This window comes from Sorex fumeus, unplaced genomic scaffold (assembly GCF_029834395.1).
Source record: "Sorex fumeus unplaced genomic scaffold, SorFum_2.1 ptg000037l, whole genome shotgun sequence".
In the NCBI taxonomy this organism is placed as follows: Eukaryota; Metazoa; Chordata; class Mammalia; order Eulipotyphla; family Soricidae; genus Sorex; species Sorex fumeus.
This window is the reverse complement of record NW_026606094.1, coordinates 13,793,719-13,816,034: the sequence shown is the minus strand read 5'-3', so window position 1 is coordinate 13,816,034 and position 22,316 is coordinate 13,793,719. Positions and strand designations below refer to the sequence as shown.

The window sequence follows — 22,316 nt, the reverse complement described above, 5'->3', positions numbered from 1 at the left end:
GATAATGGTACTTTACTCTGATATTGTGGAAATTATGTTTTATATTATCATCTTGATTCTTAAATTGTAAAGTGAAATAAAAATTGTGACTTTTTTTTAAAAGAGATTCTGAATTGTCAATATGATAGTAAAGTAAAATTTTAAAATGTAATTTCTGGAATCTTAGAGAAAAACAACTCATCATTATTAAATTAGTTGGAGAAGCCCCAAACTAAAACATATCCCATACTATTACTGATAGAGTTTATTTAGGATTATATGGTTCTGTTTCATGGAGGAGTGCCAAAAGGATTCCTATTAGAGTTTATTTTATCTCTCAGACTGTCAAAGATGAAGGGATTAAGGTGAATATAACCAAATATTCAAATAATTACAGTAAAAATTATTCTGCATGCAATGACAAATTAGCAGGTTCTCTGTTGAACAGCTAAATTGGCTATAAAATTATCAGAAAACCAACGAAATAATATGAGGAATTTTCAAATGCTCTAAACTAATTTTATTTTTATTTATTTATTTATATTTTTTCTTCAGGGGAGAGCATAAATGCATTCTCCTTCTACCACAAACTGCGCAGTGGAGTTTCCCATATTTGGGGAAATCGCAGTGGGGAGCACATCCGGAGTGGAATGGATAAGGCTAGTCCTGGGAAAACCACTTTCATGATTATAGTGTCTCCCCTGCCAGGGATATAACAAATTTCATTTCGTAAACACAGATATATATCCCTAATAGCTGGGTCGCATCCACTTTAAAAAAAATAGAATGAGTGTATATAGTTTGCTGGGGACTCTAGAACTATCAGTGTTTTGGGATAGACAGCTGTACATTGAGATTCTTTCCTTAAGTTTCAAAAAGCAGAGAAAAATCTGGTGTTAAGATAAAAGTAAACATAAAGACAAATATGAAAAAAAATAAACTGATTCCCAGTGAGAATGATATCAAAACACACTGTAATGGGGAACAGATGAGAGGACTGTTATTATGTAAATGAAGCTAATCTGGTTCCAGCCCGTTTCTATTAAAATTTTGGCTAAGAGAACTTTTGAGAAGCCAGACTTATACAGAAAGAGGCTTAGATCAATTAGCCAAAAGCAAATGAACTAAATGACCTTCATTTTAAAAATTATATTAGTTTTAATTTTGTATTCAGAATAGCTCTTTGACTAATGATCAATTTATCTCTATTTTAGTTACTAAATTATTTGCCTTTATTTCAGAATCATGGAAAGACTGAAAGGCAAAAAGCCATGTACTCTTTATAAACAATTTCTATCAATATATTTCTAAAAGTAGAATCTCCTGCCCCAATGCCTGGCTGTCCTCACCAGGGCCCCTTGGAGGGAGGGTGGGTTAAGTTTCCTTTCCCTCCCCGAGCAAAGCCCCGGCACCCGAAGACCTCCGGTTCCAGCCACAGCCAAGCTTAAGACCACTCTTCACATCCTCAGACAAGCCTCATGTGTGAAGGAACCAGCAGAGGAACCCCAGTGTGTGGGACCCAGGGCTGAGATCTCCAAGCCTGCTCAGATCGGGACTGGGCCTCCTCCACCCAGATCCCCTATCTTCCAGTAGCTAGGCAGTTACACCTAACAACTGTCCCTGCACCATGTAATCCCATCAACGGCCAAGATCCAGAGACAGAAACTGTACCATTATTGTTTTTTGACCTCTTGATAGCACAGCAGTGGGGCATTTGCCTTGCATGTGGCTGGCCCTGCCAACCCAGGTTTGATTCCTTTGCCCCTCTTGGAGAGCCTGGCAAGCTACTGGGAGTAATTCGCCCTCATGGCAAAACATGGCAAGCTACCTGTGACGTATTCGATATGCCAAACACAGTAACAAGTCTCACAATGGAGACGTTACTGGGCCCTCTCGAGCAAATTGATGAACAATGGGAGGACTCTGCTACTGTGCTATTGTCTACTTCTCATGCTCTCTCGGAGAACCTGGCACGCTACTGAGAGTATCCTGCCCGCACGGCAGAGTCTGGCAAGTTCCCCATGGCATATTCAATATGCCAAAACCCAGTAACAATGACGAGTCTAATTCCCCTGACCCTGACAGAACCTCCAATATGGCACTTGCTCAGGACCAGGACGAATGGAGACATTACAGGTGCCTGCTTGAGAAAATCGATGAACAACAGAATGACAGTGATATTTATAAAAATTTTATTTTGTAGATACATTATTCATATATCTAATCATTAAAAATTGTTTCAAGGACTCTGGGAATCTGCCTATAGAACTGACTTTGCAGGATGGTAATGGTGGGGCAATGGGAAGGGACCAAGAGATAGTGGTGGACAGAGGCTGCCACTTGGGGTGATGTTGAGACATTGCTTTCCTGAATTATTAATATGAACACTATTGTAAATATATGCCAAGAGAGAAATAAAAAAAGAAAAATTGTTTTATAATAAAATAGGAGTTGATTGTTATGAATCTCCTTTTCTTAGTAAAAATAGCTGGTTATGAATATTTAAGAGGATCAGGAATTTTTGTTTAATCTTATTAAATTCAATCTCCCACCCTCCCTACTCTCTATTTTTATTTCAGAGTTTCTTTCTTCTACTCAATTGCCAACTCCTTAAAATGGTGTAAAGAAGACAAACTAAGTTAAAATAGTTAGAATAACTAAATTAGTTGAATTAGTAAGTTTGTCGACTTCTGCAGGGAAGCTTAACTTCTGTGAAATCTTGAGAAAGGGTGAATTTCTGCCATTTCCTAAAGGATATACAAAGAGGTTGCAAAGCTGTTCTTAAAATAAAAGTATAAATATATTTGAGCACAATTTTCGGCAAAAATGCTCAGCATGAGAATTTCATAACTGTGTTGGGTCATTCCCATGTTAGGTACATCATATAAGTATTTATAATTTTGATGTAATATTGCTTCAGATTTTATATAACTATTATTCAGGATTAATGCAATGTGCAATACATTTACCACTTCACCCTGCATCAACTATGGGGAAAAAAAGAATTTTTATAATGCAGTCCTTTCAAATGCCTTTTTTCCATGAGTATATTGAAATAAAATTAGCTAAAAGAAAAAAAGAAGTAAAACATATCAAGATTTTTTTTTCTTATTAATGAAACACCATGAGGTACAGTTGTAGACTTACAAACTTTCGTATTTGGGTTTCAGTTATACAATGATTGACTACCCATCCCTCCACCAGTGCCCATTCCAGTAGCCCTCCCACCCATATCAAGATATTTTTATTTTATGTCATTAATAGCTATTCAGAGGATTCTATTGAATAAATTACCAAATTAATTAATAAAATTATTTACTTTAGTTTATTTAAACACCATAGTTTATAAAGTTGTTCATGGTAACAGCTGTTCTGAGGTTTTGACACTTCAACACCAATCCCAGTGCTTGGGTGACCTTCCCTCGACCATGTCCCATTGTTTCAACCACCTTCCAACCCTACCCCCTTAGCAGGCATACAATGATTTCCTTTGTATTGCTTTTTATAACCAAAGGTCTAAAGGATTTGTCAAAAATACTTCAAAAAAAGAAAATTTGTGGAAACAAATTTATCTCACTACAGGGTTGTTTAATGTTTGCCTGAGACTAAACTGTTCATCTCTGGTTCAGCCTTGTGTGTTATTTTTGTTTGTTGAGTTAAATTGGCTTCTGTGTTACTATCTAATTAGTTGTACTTCTACTGTAATTTTAGTACTGTGGAATTTGGAGGTGTCCAAAACTTTAGGATCTATAGAACCTGGGTAAATCTGCAGAGTTTCTTTTTTTGAGTCACACCTGGCGTTGCACAGGGGTTACTCAAGGCTCATGCACTCAGGAATTACTCCTGGCAGTGCTTGGGGAACCATATGGGATGCTGGGAATCGAACTCGGGTTGGCTGCGTGCAAGGCAAATGCCCTACCTGCTGTGCTATTGCTCCCTAATGAAGCCAGGGAGGTAAGTCACAGGCCCTTGTCTTGGTAGCAGCAGTGTGGTATGGGTGTGGCTATCAGGGCTTTAGCAGCGGGGGACTCAGCCTGAAGTCACCCTCTCAAAGGCACCCTGAGTGCCTTTGGGGAAATCCTTGTGCCCATAAATGTCAGGTGCTTGGCTTGCATCTCCTTGGGGATTTAGTTTCTGAATGTGAAGCGCAGGGCCTATAGGTGAGTTGACATGGTGATGACTATGTTAGGAAACCTAAAACATTAAATTTCTTTCTAGTTCAATAATTTTCTTCCAGCAATTTAAATAAATAAATAGTATATGGAAGTAAACACACGAAAAACAATCACTGTCACTGTCCTCTCGTTGTTCATCGATTTGCTTGGGCGGGCCCAGTAACGTCTCCATTGGAAACTTTGTTGTTACTGTGTTTGGCACATTGAATACGTTACGGGTAGCTTACCAGGCTTTGCCATGCGGGCGAGATACTCTTGGTAGCTTGCCGGGCTCTCCGAGAGGGGCGGAGGAATCAAACTTGGGTCAGCCTTGTTGGCTGCGTGTAAGGCAAACGCCCTACCACTGTGCTATCACTTCAGCCCCACGAAAAACAATGTGTTCTCCAATACTTCTAGTAGAATATCCTAATCAGAGCTTTCTACCCAATACTTGCTACTATGCTATGAACAGGATGTAGTTTATTTTTTAAAAAATGCTTCCACGTGTTGCATGAGTATGATTATTTTATGTTTGTGTCAAGATCTTAAGAAGGTAAAACGTATTTACTGGAAGTCCCCTGCCCCCTCTTTTTTTCTTACTTTCAGTTTTGGTGATTATGTAATTTTCCCATATTCCCTCATGGCTCAGGTAAACCATAAAAAAATAAGTTAATGAACCATCCTTTCCCCTTTGCTTTCCTAGAGAGTTGTTGAATATAAATGTGCTCTTAGTAACATATTTTATAGGGAAATTAGGAGATTCTATTAAAGCTACCCCATTAGGGAGTAGCTCTCTTCCATGCCATCTTGTTAGATATAATGAATGGCCAATTGAACACAAGGTGCAAATACTGTCCTTCTGAGAGACTCATTTGAATACTAAACTTAAGTGTGTTAAAGGGTGACTTTGGGATGTCTAAGGCAGAAATCAAATAGTCTTAGGTAGATAAGTAGCTGATAGTCACCTGCTTACTTGATTTCTAGATGTCTGGTACCTAGTAGTTCATTTGCAAGTTGGGAAACAACAGTTACTAAGAGAACATTTCCCTAGAATAAAGAATGTCTAAGAACTGAAAATGTTAAAAGATTCTCACTAATATGGGCAATTGGTAGAACACTGATCTGAAAACACTAAATTGCAAAATCTATATAAATAGGGGAAATTCATTTCAAATTCACACACAACACAATTAAAATGTATCCTTCAAAATATTCTTATTTATTATTAGATGTAAAATTCTGTAATTAATAAGTTTATCATTTCTTAGAATATCAGTAACAAAGCACCACACGCTAGATGGTATAAGGAAACAGAAATTGCTTCTCTTACAGCTCTGAAGTTCCAAATAAGGTATTGACAGGATTGTTTCTACTGGGAGTCTCTGATGGCTTGGTGTGCACCATGATATAGTATAATCTCTCATCCTCTATTTTCTTAAAATACTGTTTTCTGTGCCACACCTGGCATGGCTCAGGAATACTTTGTGCTTAGGGATCATACACCTTGTTTGGCCAAGTGAAAGGGAAACAAACACTTTAACCACTGTAGTACCTCTCCAGCTGGATCTGTTCTGAACATGGGCAAAGACTCTATATTTTGAAAATCTGGGTCAACATAGATTTTTTTGGGATTACAGTTTCAATAGGCTGGAATGATAGCACAGCGGGTAGGGCGTTTGCCTTGCACTCAGCTGACCCAGGCTCGATTCCTCCACCACTCTTGGAGAGTCTGGCAAGCTACCAAGAGTATCTTGCCCACATGGCAAAGCCTGGCAAGCTCCGCCTGACGTATTCGATATGCAAAAAACAGTAACAAGTCTCACAATTTGTTGTGAGATGTTACTGGTGCCTGCTTGAGCATATTGATGAACAATGGGAGGACAGTACTACACTATAGCACAGTGGTAGGGTGTTCGCCTTACAAGCGGCCAACATGGCCGATCCGAGTTCGATTCCTCCGCCCCTCTCGGAGAGCCCGGCAAGCTACTGAGAGTATTCGATATGCCAAACACAGTAACAACAAAGTCTCCAATGGAGACGTTACTGGGCCCGCTCGAGCAAATCGACGATCAATGGGAGGGCCTTTACCTTAACCTTTACCTTTACCTTTACAATCAGGACACTTTCATTCTTCCCTGCTAACGGGTTATTTGCACATATAAAGATAATCATTACTGTCACTGTCATCACTGTCATCATTGGTTTACTCCAGTGGATGCCAGTAACATCTCCATTTGTTCCAGCCCTGGGTTTTTATCAGCCTCTCCTTACTCAAAATTACCTTATTGGAGGCTCTTTCAGGGTCAGGGGAATGAGACCCATTATTGTTACTGATTTTGGCATATTGAATACACCATGGGTAGCCAGCCAGGCTCTCCCCTGCAGACGGGATACTCTTGGTAGCTTGCAGGGCTCTCTGAAAGGCATATATATATTTATATATATATTTCCCTCTATGAATATGTATTGATATCTATTAATCTGTATTATATGTAATGATTAAAGATAATCATAATTTTTGAAATTATTTTTAAGAATTAAAATTTGCGAAATAAAGAATTGAAATTTGCTCTGTGTGTATATTTTATTATTAATTTGTCACTCTAATATTTTCTTACAAATATAAACTCTATTTTATTAATTTTTTATTACCATGAATTCCAAACTTTTATTATTAGACAAATACTTTATAATTATATTTATACTAGGAATTATTAGTATAGTTAACATTTACATTGTGACATAACATTTTTTTGGTGTATAATAAGGAAATTACAATGCATATTCAAAGTGATTTTTTCAATTAAAAAACTGATTTTTATGATAGTCCATACTGATATATGCTACTGTAATTATTTTATAAAAATATTTTCTTACATTTACATGAATATTTACACTAGAGAAACTAACTATAAGCTAGATGACACTACACTGAATTTTTTGATTTATCCCTGTCCTCTGGTGTCTGTGGCCACTATTATTTAAAAATTGAAAACCACAGAGGTGGGAGAGAAACTCAAAGGGCTGGAATTCATGCCTGGCATGCACAGGGCCCTGGACTTGTTCCCCAGCACCAAATGACCTCCAGGTACTTCTGGAGAATTCCACTTCTTTCTCAAATCCAAACACATATATTGACATCCCAGCTTACTTGGGAACTAGACTTACTGACATTATTCCCAATATCTTTGATGATTTCTGGATCGTGGAAAGGTAAACCTTCCATTTTTTTTTCAAAGGAACTTTCTTTCTTTCTTTCTTTCTTTCTTTCTTTCTTTCTTTCTTTCTTTCTTTATTGAATCACTGTGGGAAAGGTTACAAAGCTTTCAGGTTTATGTCTCAGTCATGCAAATATCAAACACATTTCCCTTTACCAATACTTATTTTTTACCATGAAGAACCCCAATAAAACCCCACCCCCACCCCTCCCCGTCCCTGTGAGGCAGATGAATTCTAGTTAACACTCTATCTGCTTTGATTAGATTCATTGTTTCAATAAAAGATTCACCACTATTATTTAGAGTTTACCCCCCCCCCCCCCAAATCAGACATGCTGAAAAAGCATTGTGAAGTGATTTGCTTTCTACAGCTGGGTTCAAGAATTAAATGTTGGTTTTGGATTTCTGCTATTTTACCTATTGACCCTGGAAGTATTTCTACTGAAAGTCAGATAGTTAAGAAATTGGTTTCTGTGTTCTGGAGTCGTGGCCGTGCTGGAGAGCCGCTCGCGGGGGGCAACCGGTGGCCTCGGTAGGGCGTGAAGGGCGGAGCGAAACGCCCCCCTTCCCATGAGGTTTTAGTCGCCCCCACACTCCCGGCTCATACCTGCTGTCCACAAGGCTCCCACGTGGCCGCCATCTTTCTTTCCAGAGAGGAGAGGGCGAATGGGGCAACACCCTTTCCCCTCCGGCAGACTTGATGGGCTGGATCAACGCATAGTCCGTTCACTTTTCTGCTCCAAGCTGCTGGGTTCTGCATTAAGTCCTTGTGCTTCTGGGGCCGTGGCCGTGCTGGAGAGCCGCTCGTGGGGGGTGACTGGTGACCTTGGTAGGGCGTGAAGGACGGACTGGAACGCCCCCCTTCCCATGAGGTTTTAGTTGCTCCCACACCCCCGGCTCATACCTGCTGTCCACAAGGCTCCCATGTGGCCACCATCTTTCTTTCCAGAGGGAGGAGGGCGGAAGGGAGCAACACCCTTTCCCCTCTGGGCAGAAATGATTGCCTGGATTAACGCATAGTCCTTTCACTTTTCTGCTCCAAGCTGCTGGGTTCTGCATTAAGCCCTTGTGCTTCTGGGGCTGTGGCCGTGCTGGGGAGCCGCTCGTGGGGGGCGACTGGTGACCTCGGTAGGGCGTGAAGGACGGACTGGAACGCCCCCCTTCCCATGAGGTTTTAGTTGCCCCCACACCCCCGGCTCATACCTGCTGTCCACAAGGCTCCCATGAGGCCGCCATCCTTCTTTCCAGAGAAGAGAGGGCGAATGGGGCAACACCCTTTCCCCTCCGGCAGACTTGATGGCCTGGATTAACGCATAGTCCTTTCACTTTTCTGCTCCAAGCTGCCGGGTTCTGCATTAAGTCCTTGTGCTTCTGGGACTGTGGCCGTGCTGGGGAGCCGCTCGTGGGGGGCGACTGTTGACCTCGGTAGGGCGTGAAGGATGGACCGGAACGCCCCCCTTCTCGTGAGGTTTTAGTCGCCCCCCACACCCCCTAAACCTTCCATTTTTGTTCGTTGTTCTCTCCTCTAAGCTGGTGCTCTGACACCTGTCTCTCTCCATGGCTGACTTCATCTCGGTCCTCTTTCTTCACTTTTCTATACACCATCTCCAGTAAAGAGTTTGCAAAGGGGAACGGGGGGGGGGGGAAGGAATAAAAGTCAAAACACTTATCACTCTTTTTAGAAATCTTCTGTCTGCCATGATAAACACAATGCTTTTTTTCATTTGCTTCATCCTATTGGGTGCCCCTCTTTGCCACTGTATTGTTGAGTCTAGTTTTGCTTTCCCACTACTTCCTTTCTATATAATCCCCAAAACTTAACATGTTGCTTTTTTTTCATTACTCACAACATTTTTTGGATTTTTTTTTTATTTAGTAAACTGTCTCATTTCAAATCCTGCATTTGGCTATTGTGCTACATCAGTAGTGACAGTATGAATAAAGAAATTTTATTCATACTAAAAGAGATCCATCAGGGAATTTTTTTCCTAGTTAAAAAAAAGACAAGAGAGAGCACCACCTCAGATTAACATTGACATATCCTTTGAAACTAAAGTCACTGCAATCGGTGAACCTTGAATTTTCTCCCAATTTCAATGGAGTAAAACAAGGCTTTTTAGCTACCTAAGAAAGGGCTCTCCTGAGTATTAATTCTAAGGGAATGTTTTGAGATTTCCCTCTGTACTTTGACGGAAGAAACTTTACATATAGACAACAGGAATAACACAATCCTCTTATATCAATACCAGAAACTTGGGAAGTGGAGATGAGCTATTTAATGGACCTAGAGTTACTTTTATATTTTATGTGGCCTATATCAGGGGAATTTCTAATTATGTGGCCTTCATAACTTTTCCTACCCTCTTACATTTGGAAAAGTTTATGAAGAATTTGATTAAAGATAAAAGCAACATCTGGTAAAAATGTAAGAAATTATTCCTCATCATAATTGTGAGGTACCCTTGTACATATTTTACAATTGAATAAATAAGACTGCAGAGTAATAAAATAACCAACACATATCTCTATATCTATCTGTTTATCTATCTAATGATTTTGACAGTTGAGAAATACGATCAATGAATCCTGGATTTTTTTTTTTTACTTTTTTTTTTTTTTACTTTTTTTTAACATTTCTAGTGAAGTACATTCTCTGAGGTGTTTAGGAAACTTAAGGAGCTATTTTTATTATGACAAACATATGTAGTGGGGGAAGAATCTGTATAACCAACTCAATGAACTTATAGATGCCTTCTGAACTTCACCAACAACAGATATGATCTGAATCTGTTCACTGAGGGGTGAAGTTTAGCTACATTTATGTATCTTTTGTGTTAAAAAACCTTGCAAACTGTAGATTTTTAACAAACGCCCTATGCCTTTTTCCATGGTTTAGACTACCATTTCTTGACAGTCAAATGTAGTTAGGAATATATCACGATCACGACCACCCTGTTGTTCGTCGATTGCCTTGAGCAGGTGCCAGTAACGTCTTCTTCGTCCTAGCCCTGAGATTTTTTTTTTTTAAAGTGCCATATTCAAGGCTTTTTCAGGATTAGGAGAATGAGACCCATCATTGTTACTGGTATTTGGCATATTGGGTATACCACGGGGAGTTTGCCAGACTCTGCCGTGTGGGCATGTTACATTTGGTAGCCTGCCAGTTTGACCGAATTAGGAATGAGATGATAAGATGATAAGATGATAAGCATTCGCAGCCGCGCGCTTCCAGGAGCTGAGTGTGATGATCTCTGGATCCTGGCCGTTGTTGGAGTTACACGGCAGTTGGTGGGTGTAACTGTCTAGTTACTGGCAGGTCCAGTCCCAAACTGTACAGGCTTGGAGATCTCAGCCCCGGGTCCCACACACCTGGGTTCCTCTGTCAGTTCTTTTATGCGTGAGGCTCATCCAAGTGTGTGGAGAGTGCTCTCAGCAAGGCCTTGGCTGGGCCTCGGTGGTCTTCAGCTGTTGGGCCCTGGTGGAGACAGTCAGGCATAGGGTAGGAGACTCTGTCTTGTTCTCTCCCAGGAGCTGAGTGGGAATATATACATAATGAATTAAGTTATGTTGAAGTAACTGGTCATTGACAATCTTTTTACTAAGTTTTGTATCATCTTGGCTAAACTATGTCTTGAATGTTACATTTAAGTACATCAAGAGAAAATTGCCAATAAAAAGGATAATAGTCGAAGTGACATCTGCACTTGTTTGTTCATTGCAGCACTCTTTACAATAGCCAGAAACTGGATGAAACCTGAATGCCCAAGAACAGATGACTGGTTAAAGAAACTTTGGTACATCTACACAATGGAGTACTATGTAGCTGTTAGAAAAGATGAAGTCATGAAATTTACATACAAGTGGTACAACATGGAAAGTATCATGCTAAGCGAAATGAGTCAGAAAGAGAGGGATAGACATAGAAAGATTGCATTCATCTGGGGGATATAAAGTAACAAAATATGAGATTAATACCCAAGAATAGCTGAGATCAGCACCAGGAGGATTACTCCATAGCTTAGTGGCCAGTCGGGCATTCTAGAGGAAAGGGCAGCTCAGATAGAGAAGGGAACACCAAATAAAGGGTGTTTGGAGGATCCTCCCAGGAGGGGAGATGCATGTCGAAAGTAGACTATGGACTGAACATGTTTGCCACTCAATGCCTCTTTTGCAGACCACAATACCCAAAAGGAGAGAGAGAACACAGGGGATTGCCCTGCCACAGAGGCTGGGGGGGTTGGGGGGATGGGGGTGGGGGAGATATTATCCATGGTGGTAGAAAATGGGCACTGGTGGAGGGATGGGTATCTGATCATTGTATAATCAAACCCAAGCACAAAAAATTGTAAATCTACAACTGTACCTCATGGTGTTTCACTAATAAAAAAATTAATAAAAAAGGATAATAGGTTTAAGTTGTCTATCACTAAATAAAATTGTTTACTATAAATTATGACTTCAGGATCTGCTGGCACTAAAATTATTGCAAAATATTTTCTAGTTTTTAGGGGGTGAGAGACTTAGTCTCCTCATAGCTACAGTGTAAAAACAATTTAGTGAGATTACATGTGTTAAACATCTAAAACAGTTTATGAAATTTAGTGAAGAAAAGGTAAACATGAATTTTTCCCTTGCCACAATTTATTAGATTTTTAAGTAGAAAATACAAAAGTTCCATGATAGTTTGCAAAACTCAAAGTTTTGCAAACTTTGAGTAATTTTCAGGATATTATTCGATCTTTTAGTGAGTTTTTTATTTTATTTTGTTGGCTTTATGGTTTTTTCAAATTACTCAATTTAGAGTCATACTAGATTAGTTTTGAGATTAGTATTTTTTACTTTTCAGACGCAGATATGGGTAAAACATTATATTTGATCGACAGTTACCTGTGAAAACTAGTATACTCAGAAAGTGCAAGACCTCAGAATGTTTTTCCCCAAGTGCTGAATTATTTGTCACCAAGTAAACAGTGCTCTTGCTAGTGATTCCAACTCTTTTCTTGCCTCTTATCTGCTGAGCTTTTCAGTTGCTCTGTGTACCCTTTTTCTTTGTGTGTTTTTCCAGTATTTAATATTTTTCGTGCCTGCCTTCCTATTCCTGGAAATACCCAGATTTTTCCTCCTGACTAAGTTGCTACATTTACTGGGGATTTTCTTGTTCTGTTTTTGATTCAAGTTTGCTCTGATGTCATATTTAATGCTTTTTGAGTTCTGTGGGTTTTCCCATAGTCCACACTAATGTCATGTAATGTATGGTCTTATCTGCAAATTTTATGTGGTGGGTGTTTATCAGCAGTGGTACATATGACCCTAACATTCAAGGCCATTTGATGCATAAATAAGTATAAATAAATTCTTAAGGTTTCAGGTCATTTGATGCAGGAGGTGTCCAGTCAGGACCACAGTTATTAGGCCTCAAATTGGGCAACGGGTTATTTTGACCTGCATGGGAAAGAATTCAACTATGAATTAGAGAAACAAAGAATAGATAATAACTATGAAAGAATAGTGTACATGCAAGTGTTAGAACACAGGCACACTGGAAGATTGAGGAGGCTGGTTGCTAAGTGAGACAGTTCATGAAAGTGAGAGTACACACTTCAAGAGTGAGAGTGCAGGCAAGGCACATATAAGTGCCCTTTATACACAAATTTCTATTTATATAGATGATAGAATAGGAAAATTAGCAGTGAATTATTCATGATGTCTCAAAGAAGAAGTAGGATTCTGGGATGGTTTCCTGGGTCAAGGTGCAAGCCACTTTCTGGCCAGACTTGGTAACTTCCAGGAGTTACCATGGCAATTGTAAACCATCATGGTTCAGTTAGGTGTGATTTCTATTATTCAAATGTGCTATAATTAATAGGAAATTATCATTAGGTTACTTGATCCTTCAACTGGATTTTCTTCGCTCTAATGAGTATACCATAGCTCTTGAACTTAATTGTTCTCAAGTCTTAGCATGTAGAACATCTATAACATGGTAACTAGATCAATCATCATGTGACTTGTCCAAAGAATAGGTGTATTTTAAAGAGTGGCTATCTCTGAGTAAGAAAACATTAAGGAAAGACATTAGAATATCTACTTATTCCATATTGTCTCAACTACAATGAAAAACCCCCAGGATATTGCAATCAGAAAATAATTTAATCTATAATTAAATAATTGTAGTAGTAACTTTTTATAGAAAATGATTTTTGAATAAAAGATCTGCTTAAATTTAAATGAATTTTATTTATAAAAATCAGTAACTTCCAAATAATTCTTATTTTGTCATATAAACAAAGAACAGAATAAAGACGATGCTTAGTATTCATTTTGTCAGCATTTACACTAAAATTGGAACAATACAAAGATGATTTGCATGGTCCCTGTGCAGAATGATGTGCATACTTGTGAAGTTTTCCAAATTTAAAAACATAACAAACAGGGAAAAATGACTTACTTACTCTAGGTAACGCTGATGGTTTTTAAAGCAAAACTATTTTGAAAGAAGGTACTTGTGAGTAATGCATTTCTATTTTGCTAATGGGAACTTAGCTGTCATAAATGAAAAATAAAAACCATAGAAATGTGTGCTTTCCTTTTCAAGTTTTAGTTTAACTTTAATAGAGTCTTGAGACACTATTAATGCCTAAGCAGGTTTAGAATTTCTACATTAAAGAGACTTGCTACAGCATTTTGTGTTTTTAATTTTGAGGTCTCTATTATGGTGCTCAAATCCTGATTAAAGACATGATTTTTTTCATTTTTTCCTCTAATCTTTTAAAATACAACTTGAATGATCAAATGGAGATGGTAAACATAAATGTTTAATGTGCAGAATTTTATGTAGTCATTGGTATCTATATAGTACTTTAATTTTCTAACTTTCTTTCATGTTATTAGTAATTCAGCCAGTATCACTGTGCAGAGAAATTTGTTAGCTTTGGTTCTTGTATAAGAGATAGGGTCTAGCATTGATAGAAAAGATTGGAGCATTGGGCATGTAGAATTTCTTCTTCTCTTTGGTCTTGAAATATGCTGAGGAACAAAAGCATTTTTCTTATTTGAATCACTGTTGGGGCTGGGGTGATAGAACAGTGTGTAGGGCGTTTGCCTTGCACACGGCCCAACTGGGTTTGATTCCCAGCATCCCATATGGTCCCCTATGATCCCTTGAGCACCGCCAGGAGTAATTCCTGAGTGCAAAGCCAGGAGTAACCCCTATGCATCACTGCGTGTGACTCAAAAAGCCAAAAAAAAAAAAGAAAGAAAAAAATGAATCACTTACTCTTACTGTTGAATTTATGTTACATTGACATTGTGTGTCTATATATATGTGTATATTCACATGTATATATAATGGGGATGAAGAGAAATACATGATATTTAGATTAATAAGTTTTATTAATTAAGGATTGAGTTATTAGAGTAAAAAAGTGTAATGATTTAATATATTGTTAGAATATTTTATGTGTTAAACTAGAAACATATCTTTCAAATACTTTCAGATGCTGTTTACTATCATTGCCAAATTCAGCAATCTTACCAATTTTTCATTGTTCTCCATATTCTAACATACAGTACTAAAAATATATCTTTTACTTATTTATTTTGTTTTTAGGCCACGTCCAGCAGTGCTTAGGGCTTGCTTCTGGCTCTCTCTTCAGGTATCACTCCAAGGCCTTAGGGGACCATATGAAGTGCCGGGGAACAAACCCCAAGTCGGCTGCATACAAGGCAAATACTCTTCCCACTGTACTGTCACTCTAGCCTGAGTGTGTGTGTGTGTGTATACATATGTATGTGTATATATTTATTTCAACGCAAATATATTATTTACTCCCCTTTTAGAAATAGTTAAGATGCTTAGTAACCTACCGAGAGTATCTCGCCCGCACGGCAGAGCCTGGCAAGCTCCCCGTGATGTATTCAATATGCCAAACACAGTAACAACAAAGTCTCCAATGGAGACGTTACTGGGCCCGCTCGAGCAAATCGATGATCAATGGGAGGGCCTTTACTTTACTTTTACTTTAGTAACCTACATGTAGAGATTAAGCATCTAAAGTATGCTTGATCCACCTACTGATGCCTCCAGGTTCACTCAATGCACCAACTACTTGACCGTTCATGTATAGCACAATGAAGCGCGAGGTTTTTCTGGGATGACTTCATTACTCCACATTCTTACTCTCTGATCCTATTTTCTGTTTTATCTTGTCAGAAAATCTTTTCTGAGTTACACTGTAGTTAAGAATCCTGCTCTAGAAACTTGAGAATTATTGTAAGTATCTCTGCCTGGTAAGATACAATGCGATTGATGTTTTTTCATTTTCTGCATAGTCTGAACTCTCCTCCCACCCCCAGCCTCTAAGTACTCATTGGTAAAGTGGGTATTTTCTTGACGAAAATAGTTTATAGCAGGGCTGGAACAATAGCAGAGCAGGTAGAACATTTGCCTTGCACGCAGCCGGCCTGGGTTCGGTTCCTAGCATCCCATATAGTGGTTAGGTTCCCAGCATCCCATATTATCCCCTGAGCACCGCCAGGGGTAATTCCTGAGTGCAGAGCCAGGAGTAACCCCTGTGCATCGCCAGGTGTGACCCCCCCAAATATTTTATAGGGGATTCTATGAGATAACACTTGTAAATCACTTATAATAGGGCTTAGAATATAAGAATGTAGTAAATCCTTTATTTATAATCACAGTTTATATTACTTACCAATATTAGCACTGTAGCACTATCCTCCCGTTATTCATCGATTTGCTCAAGCGGGCTCAGTAATGTCTCCTTTGTGAAACTTGATGTTACTGTGTTTGGCATATCAAATACGTCATGGGTAGCTTGCCAGGCTTTGCCGTGAGGGCAAGATACTGTCAGTAGCTTGCTGGGCTCTCCGAGACGGGCAGAGGAATCAAACTCGGGTTGGCCAGGTTGGCTGTGTGCAAGGCAAACACCCTACTGCTGTTCTGTCGCTCCAGCTCCACTTAACAATATTATTAATTATAATTATTAAAACATGTTTCTAACTAATTTTACATTGTTTCTCCCATCTGTTTATTATTTCCCTATGGGACAGCCAACTCCTATACGGTAGAAGTCATTATGTTTTCATTTCTGCTTCCTTAGGACTGTGTATTAGACATGGTTTATACTAGAAGGTCAATAAATGTTATACAACGGGTTCCTAACTTAAAGTCTAAATTAATGTTAAAGTAGCACACTCTGGATTTTTAGAAGCACTGTAGCACTGTCCTTCCCTTGTTCACTGATTTGCTCGAGTGGGCATCAGTAACGTCTCCATTGTGAGACTTATTGTTACTGTTTTTGGCACAAAAATATGCTCTGGCGTGCAGATAGGATACTCTTGGTAGCTTGCGGGGCTCTCTGAGAGGGTTGGAGGAATTGAACCCAGGTCAGCGGCATGCAAGGAAAATGCCCTACCCACTGTGCTCCAGCCCTCTGTGCTATTGCTCTACCTGCTGTGCTATCACTCCAGGATTTTTAGAATGGGAAAGGAAATAATTGTTTTGTATGTTAAAAAGCAGGAAGATGTGTTCAACAGACTTTCTTGATTCCTTTCATCTTTGATGATTATTCCTGGGATTTCTGGCTGCCATTTATTCTTTTCTGTGGGATTGGATATGACCAGATCATTGATATCTTACGTTTACAGAATTTAGGAGGTGCTTCAGCTCATTTTTAAAGTTTAAAATGAAATAATAAGGTCATTATATTATCTGTGGAGCTGGTGATGCTATTTCACACATCTTTGTTTAAACTCTGAAAGCCGAGCAACAGATGGGTGCTTTCGCCATTCAGCTCTTCTATGGTGATTATTTAATTTCAAATGTCAATAGAAACAGATTTATCATGACATTTACTTTTAGGAACTGAAATTTTGTGCACATTTTTTTTCAAATGCAATATTGTTAATTATTTCTTCAAGTAACCATCTTTTTTTGGAGATTGTCTTTAATATTACTACGTATCTGTAGCCAAATTAACACTGATTTTGAGTAGCAATTAATTCTATCTTTTAATCTTGGTAGGTTGTTTCCATTCGGTTGGCATTTAAAACAGGGTTTTAAATTTAAATTCATGATTGTCTGCTAAATATTCACAAAGATTTACAATAAAATTCTATTATTAAATAGATAATAATAGATGGGTATACTTTTTGCTATTGTTAATACTCATATCTTACACTTACTTCTTTATTCTTTGCTAAATGTTTCATTTTACTTTCTTTCTCTGGAAGATCATGCATTGTATAATATTGGAATGTACAACCTTATGCATATTTACAGCTTCTCATTTTCACAATGTGATTAATGATAATAAGGGTTTGTTATTCTTGTCTTATGAGATTTATAATGTGTCTATACACTTTGAAATTATTTAGAGAGGATGCTTATTTGAAGATGGAAATGTCTATTACATTTTCATCCTTATTTTTGCTTTTATCTCTACCTCAGCTTGTACTTATGAGCTCTCTTCTCTGTTCAAACTTAAGACACTTCAAAAGGAAATTTGGACATATGGGAGATTGTTCACTTGGGAATTGATTCATATTGAATAGTTTCAATGGGTAGCACATATCTAATAATTCTTATACATGTATGGATTTATGTGCTTGTGTGTGTGTGCATGTCCTCACTCAATATAGCAGAATACATATATCAAGCCTAATACTTTAAAGTCAGGAGGTGTATCCTACAAGGAATTCAGTTGAATTGCAGGAAAATGTATAATGTTTGCCTTGTCTACATAGTCTCATCATATTACTAAATAACTGTGGTACTGCAGCTTAAAGAGAGTTGGGATAGAGTTGAAATTAGATTTCTGAGGATTTCATAACCTTTTTCATATATTTACCAAGAATATAATGTGGGAAAATTATTTTAGTCTCTTTTTATCAGAATATTTTCTATGTTATATTGTCATGAATAATGTTTCAGAAATTATTTAATGTGATACCTGTAATATAGTTCATAATTTAAGTGTTCTAGTATACATCTATGTTAATAAACCGTATATTGTTTACACTAGTTGTTTAAAACGAATGCCATATTTGTTGAAAGTTATGAAGAAAGAAGAACTTGAAGTAATCTGTTGTTTCAACAGTTTCTTACCTATAATTAAATATGAAATATTCTCATTGTGATCTTTTCCCACGGTAGGAAAATTCTTTTTGAGATTATAACGTTATGAGACTTACTGTCACTCTAGAATTTAACATTAGAATTATAAATGACTTGGCTAATAAGTTCTTAAAATTTCAGGAAGCATGTAGTCAATAGCTGTAGTCTTGTTTCCTGACCATTTCCTACATTATATCTTTCCCATTGTTTATTTTGAAGAAACCCATTTTCTTAAAGTATTATTGAATTTTGCCTTAAAATTATTGGTTTTACTTATTTTTATTGTTTTTATAGGCAAAATGGATGGTTCTTGGGGAAGTATTCCATGCTTGGGGATTGCTCCTGGCAGTACTTGGGCAGCCATACTGAATCTAACATGGGGCTTCAGCATATAATGCATACAGTTTCTGAGTCATCTCCCAGATCCCTGACTAAGCTTTTTCATCTAAATTTTGCCCCTCAAACCTATTAATATTCTGAATTGACACTAATTGGTCCTAGGTCCCATAAACTGGTATGGAGTTATCTTTAATTTACCAAAGTATAATGTCTAAGGTTAAATATGTTAACTATGATGCTCCATTACTTTTTTTTCCTGGGAAAGCTATCAAAATATTACTTTGGAAATTATCAAATATGTGGGCTGGAGCTATAGCACAGCACGTAGGGCGTTTGCTTTCCAAGCAAATAACCCAGGTTCGATTACTCCACCCCTCTCGGAGAGCCCGGCAAACTTCACCCTCATGGAAAAGCCTGGCAAGGAGCTCCCTACATCATATTCTATATGCCAAAAACAGTAACAATAATCTCACAATTTGTTGTGAGATGTTACTGGTGCCTGCTCGAGCAAATCAATGAACAACGGAGGACAGTGCTACAGTCCTATCAAATATGGACTCTGAAAAAGATCCATGAAAGTTTTGGCATGTAGTAGTTTAATCAGTGTCATTTCCACACTCCTCTTGGGGAGTCCTCTGTATGTTTTTTTAAATTCTTCTATATTTCAAGACCTAAAAAAGGCACAATTTTCTTCTTCTTTTTCTTTTTTGAAAACTAAGAATAACATTTTGGTTTATTTTATGTTCAGCTTTAGGGATATACTGCAGCAGGTATCTTTAAGTGTATATGTGCTTCTATTAGTAAGTTGAGCTCTTAAACCAATTTGTTAATTTACTCTAGAAAGTAAACATTTCTGTGAAGCAATGGTTTGTTGAGAGGAGATACTATTAAAATAGAGGAAAAGATACTATTAAAATAGAAGAAAGAGTGTTCCCCTCTTTCTCTTTTTTTGGGGGAAGGGAACACTCTGCAGTGCTTGGGGCTTACTCCTGGCTCAGTAGTCAGGGATAAGTCCTGGCAAGACTTAACAGACCATCTGTGATGACTGGCTCAAACCCAGGTTTGCTTCATACAAAGTAGGCAACGTATCCCACTGTACACTTCATCTGTATCTCTTCATCCTGCTCCTTTTGTTCTATCTGCATTTTTGTTCTTTCTAGAAAGAATGACAGAGCTCAGGCCCTGGGATGAATTCTGAGTTAGTGCTGCTCTAATGAGGGGAGGAGAATGGTTGAAGCCCCTGCTCTTCGCTCAGGGACAGGCTGGCCACAAAAGGGAGCGTTGTACCCAGGGCAGAACTTTCTGTCCAGGGAGTGTCAAACAAAGATGGGATGACAGGAAATTGCTGACAGAACATGGGACAGTTGGGCAATGGGCATCCCAGAGAAGAAGGACTTAACCTCTTGGGTTGACTGCCCCACAGTCCTGTCCTGTCAACTGACTCACAGCTCAGTCACGGTTGCTCCTCCCCTGTGCTTCTGATCTCAGTGAAAGTTCTGTTCCCACCCCCCACAAAAGTCAGAGTAACTGGGGCCTCGTCTCTCTTCTTCCCCATCCTTCATATATAACAGCCCCTAGTTCTTTCTAACTCATCTGTCTCCCTCTAATTAACTTCTCTTCCATGTTCCGCACAGCCTTATTAAGGACACATTTGTCATCTCATTTTCAAATAAGTCTCCACAGCGCTCCCATCTTGTTCACACCAATCTGATTTCAGCACTTTCAAAATAAACTGCCGATCAGCTCATTCTTCCGATTAAGAGGCTCCCTGTGGCATTCAAGAAAGCAAAACACAAAAACAAACTCCCTGGACTGGCATATTTGATTTACTTGCAGTCAGCGCTCTCCTCTCCACTCATGCTTCATTGCAGTCTTATGTTGAGTCCATATGTCCCTTGACCTTTTCTCTTTGGGATTGTCCCTATGATGTAGGCAGGTAGACAGGGAAGGCTCCCTCCCAAGGCAATGGCAAAAGTCAGCCCTTGCACATATGAGCTTATTTCATCATTTGCATGAGGTCAAACTGTCGATCCTTCTCTAAGTTCTTTGATGCTGAACAGGTGTTAGGAGGAGGATTATGATTTCCACTAGGTTCGTTAATGGCAGAGAAAGCACAGTTCTGAGTTACTTCTACCTTACTTGCTGTTCAGTCCCTTCCCATGGAAGATGGTTTTCAGTAGTGGTGGAGCATAACCCTTTAATAATATTCCACTCCATTGGTCCAGGGGTTAGCAACTTTCCTTTTGGGTAAACCATCCATAACTTCCTTTTGGAAACCTCCAACATCCATTGTTCCTCTTCTGCAGAGCATTCTGGCTTAGAGGAAATATTCTCTGGTATTAATCCCAAGATGCGACAAAAATTAGGATCTGCTAAAATCCTTTTCTTTCCAAATGACTTCATAGAAAGTGAGGTATAATACACCTGTTTGCTGTGGGTCCTAATCAAAAGCTTAAATCATGAAACAGAAAGGATTTCACACTTGAGTATAAAGTTCTCTGAAGGTCAGGACTAGGTTGATACCTCCACAGCAGATTTTCACAGATTACCTCCTTCCTCATGGATTTCTTCACTGCATCAGTTCCTTCGTGGTTGCTGTCTGATGTCGGTGGGCTTCACGGGTGACTTATGTGAAGTGGGGAGGAGAAAGACGGTCATTCTCTCCCCAACCATCTCTGCCACCCGGGACCCAGGGTTACTGGGTTCTTGTCTCGCCTCACAGGAAGGAATTTCAGGAGTAGACAAGCAGTGAAATACATAGATTTTATTTGGAGGATTTTTAAGGTGTGGAGGAGGAAAGAGTGAGAGAGTAATGTACTCAAGAGAGAATGCAGGCTTCTCCAAGGGGGGGGAGAGCCCCTACACAAATCCTAGCATTAGACACGAAAGCATGAGCATACACATCTCAAGAGGGAAGATGCGGGCCACACATGTGCTCGGGTACCACATGTGCTCTGCCACGTGGGCGCAAGCAGCACATGGGCTCAGGCATCATATGCACCGGCACCATTTTCTTAGAGAATAAATCATGTTAGAGTAAAGATGTCATTATCAAAGGAATTTGACGTCATTATCAAAAGAATTTGACCAAAATCTTTCTTTAGTTTAACTTTATAAATAATTTTCAAGTACTATAATTTGTATCTTCTTAATAATGATTATTTTAAAGATACTTTATATACTGTAGGTTCTTATTAAAGAAACAAACGGGATTTATTTATTAGTGGATTAAAATGAAACAATTCTCACTATATTTTTGGAAATGAAAGACTGTTCTGAATTCTAAATGAAGACACTTGTAAAATGTGACATTCACCAGTATTTTTTTACTTTGAAAATATATAGTGTGCATAATTTTCTTATTGTAGCACTGTAGCAGCACTGTCCTCCCCGTTGTTCATTGATTTGCTTGAGCGGGCACCAGTAACGTCCCCATTGTGAGACTTGTTGATTTTCTTATTAATCATATAAAATACTGAAAAAACAAACAAA

The 22,316-nt window shown here is 38.5% G+C and overlaps 2 non-coding genes across 2 annotated transcripts; one reads left to right on the top strand and one right to left on the bottom strand.

The window, feature by feature from the left end:
• Positions 1-531: 531 nt before the first annotated feature.
• Positions 532-695, bottom strand: LOC130027901 (U1 spliceosomal RNA). Its single transcript, XR_008793110.1, has one exon. It is a non-coding gene; the product is annotated as a U1 spliceosomal RNA (small nuclear RNA).
• A 12,970-nt stretch (positions 696-13,665) lies between these two features.
• Positions 13,666-13,769, top strand: LOC130027855 (U6 spliceosomal RNA). Its single transcript, XR_008793076.1, has one exon. It is a non-coding gene; the product is annotated as a U6 spliceosomal RNA (small nuclear RNA).
• Positions 13,770-22,316: the final 8,547 nt, after the last annotated feature.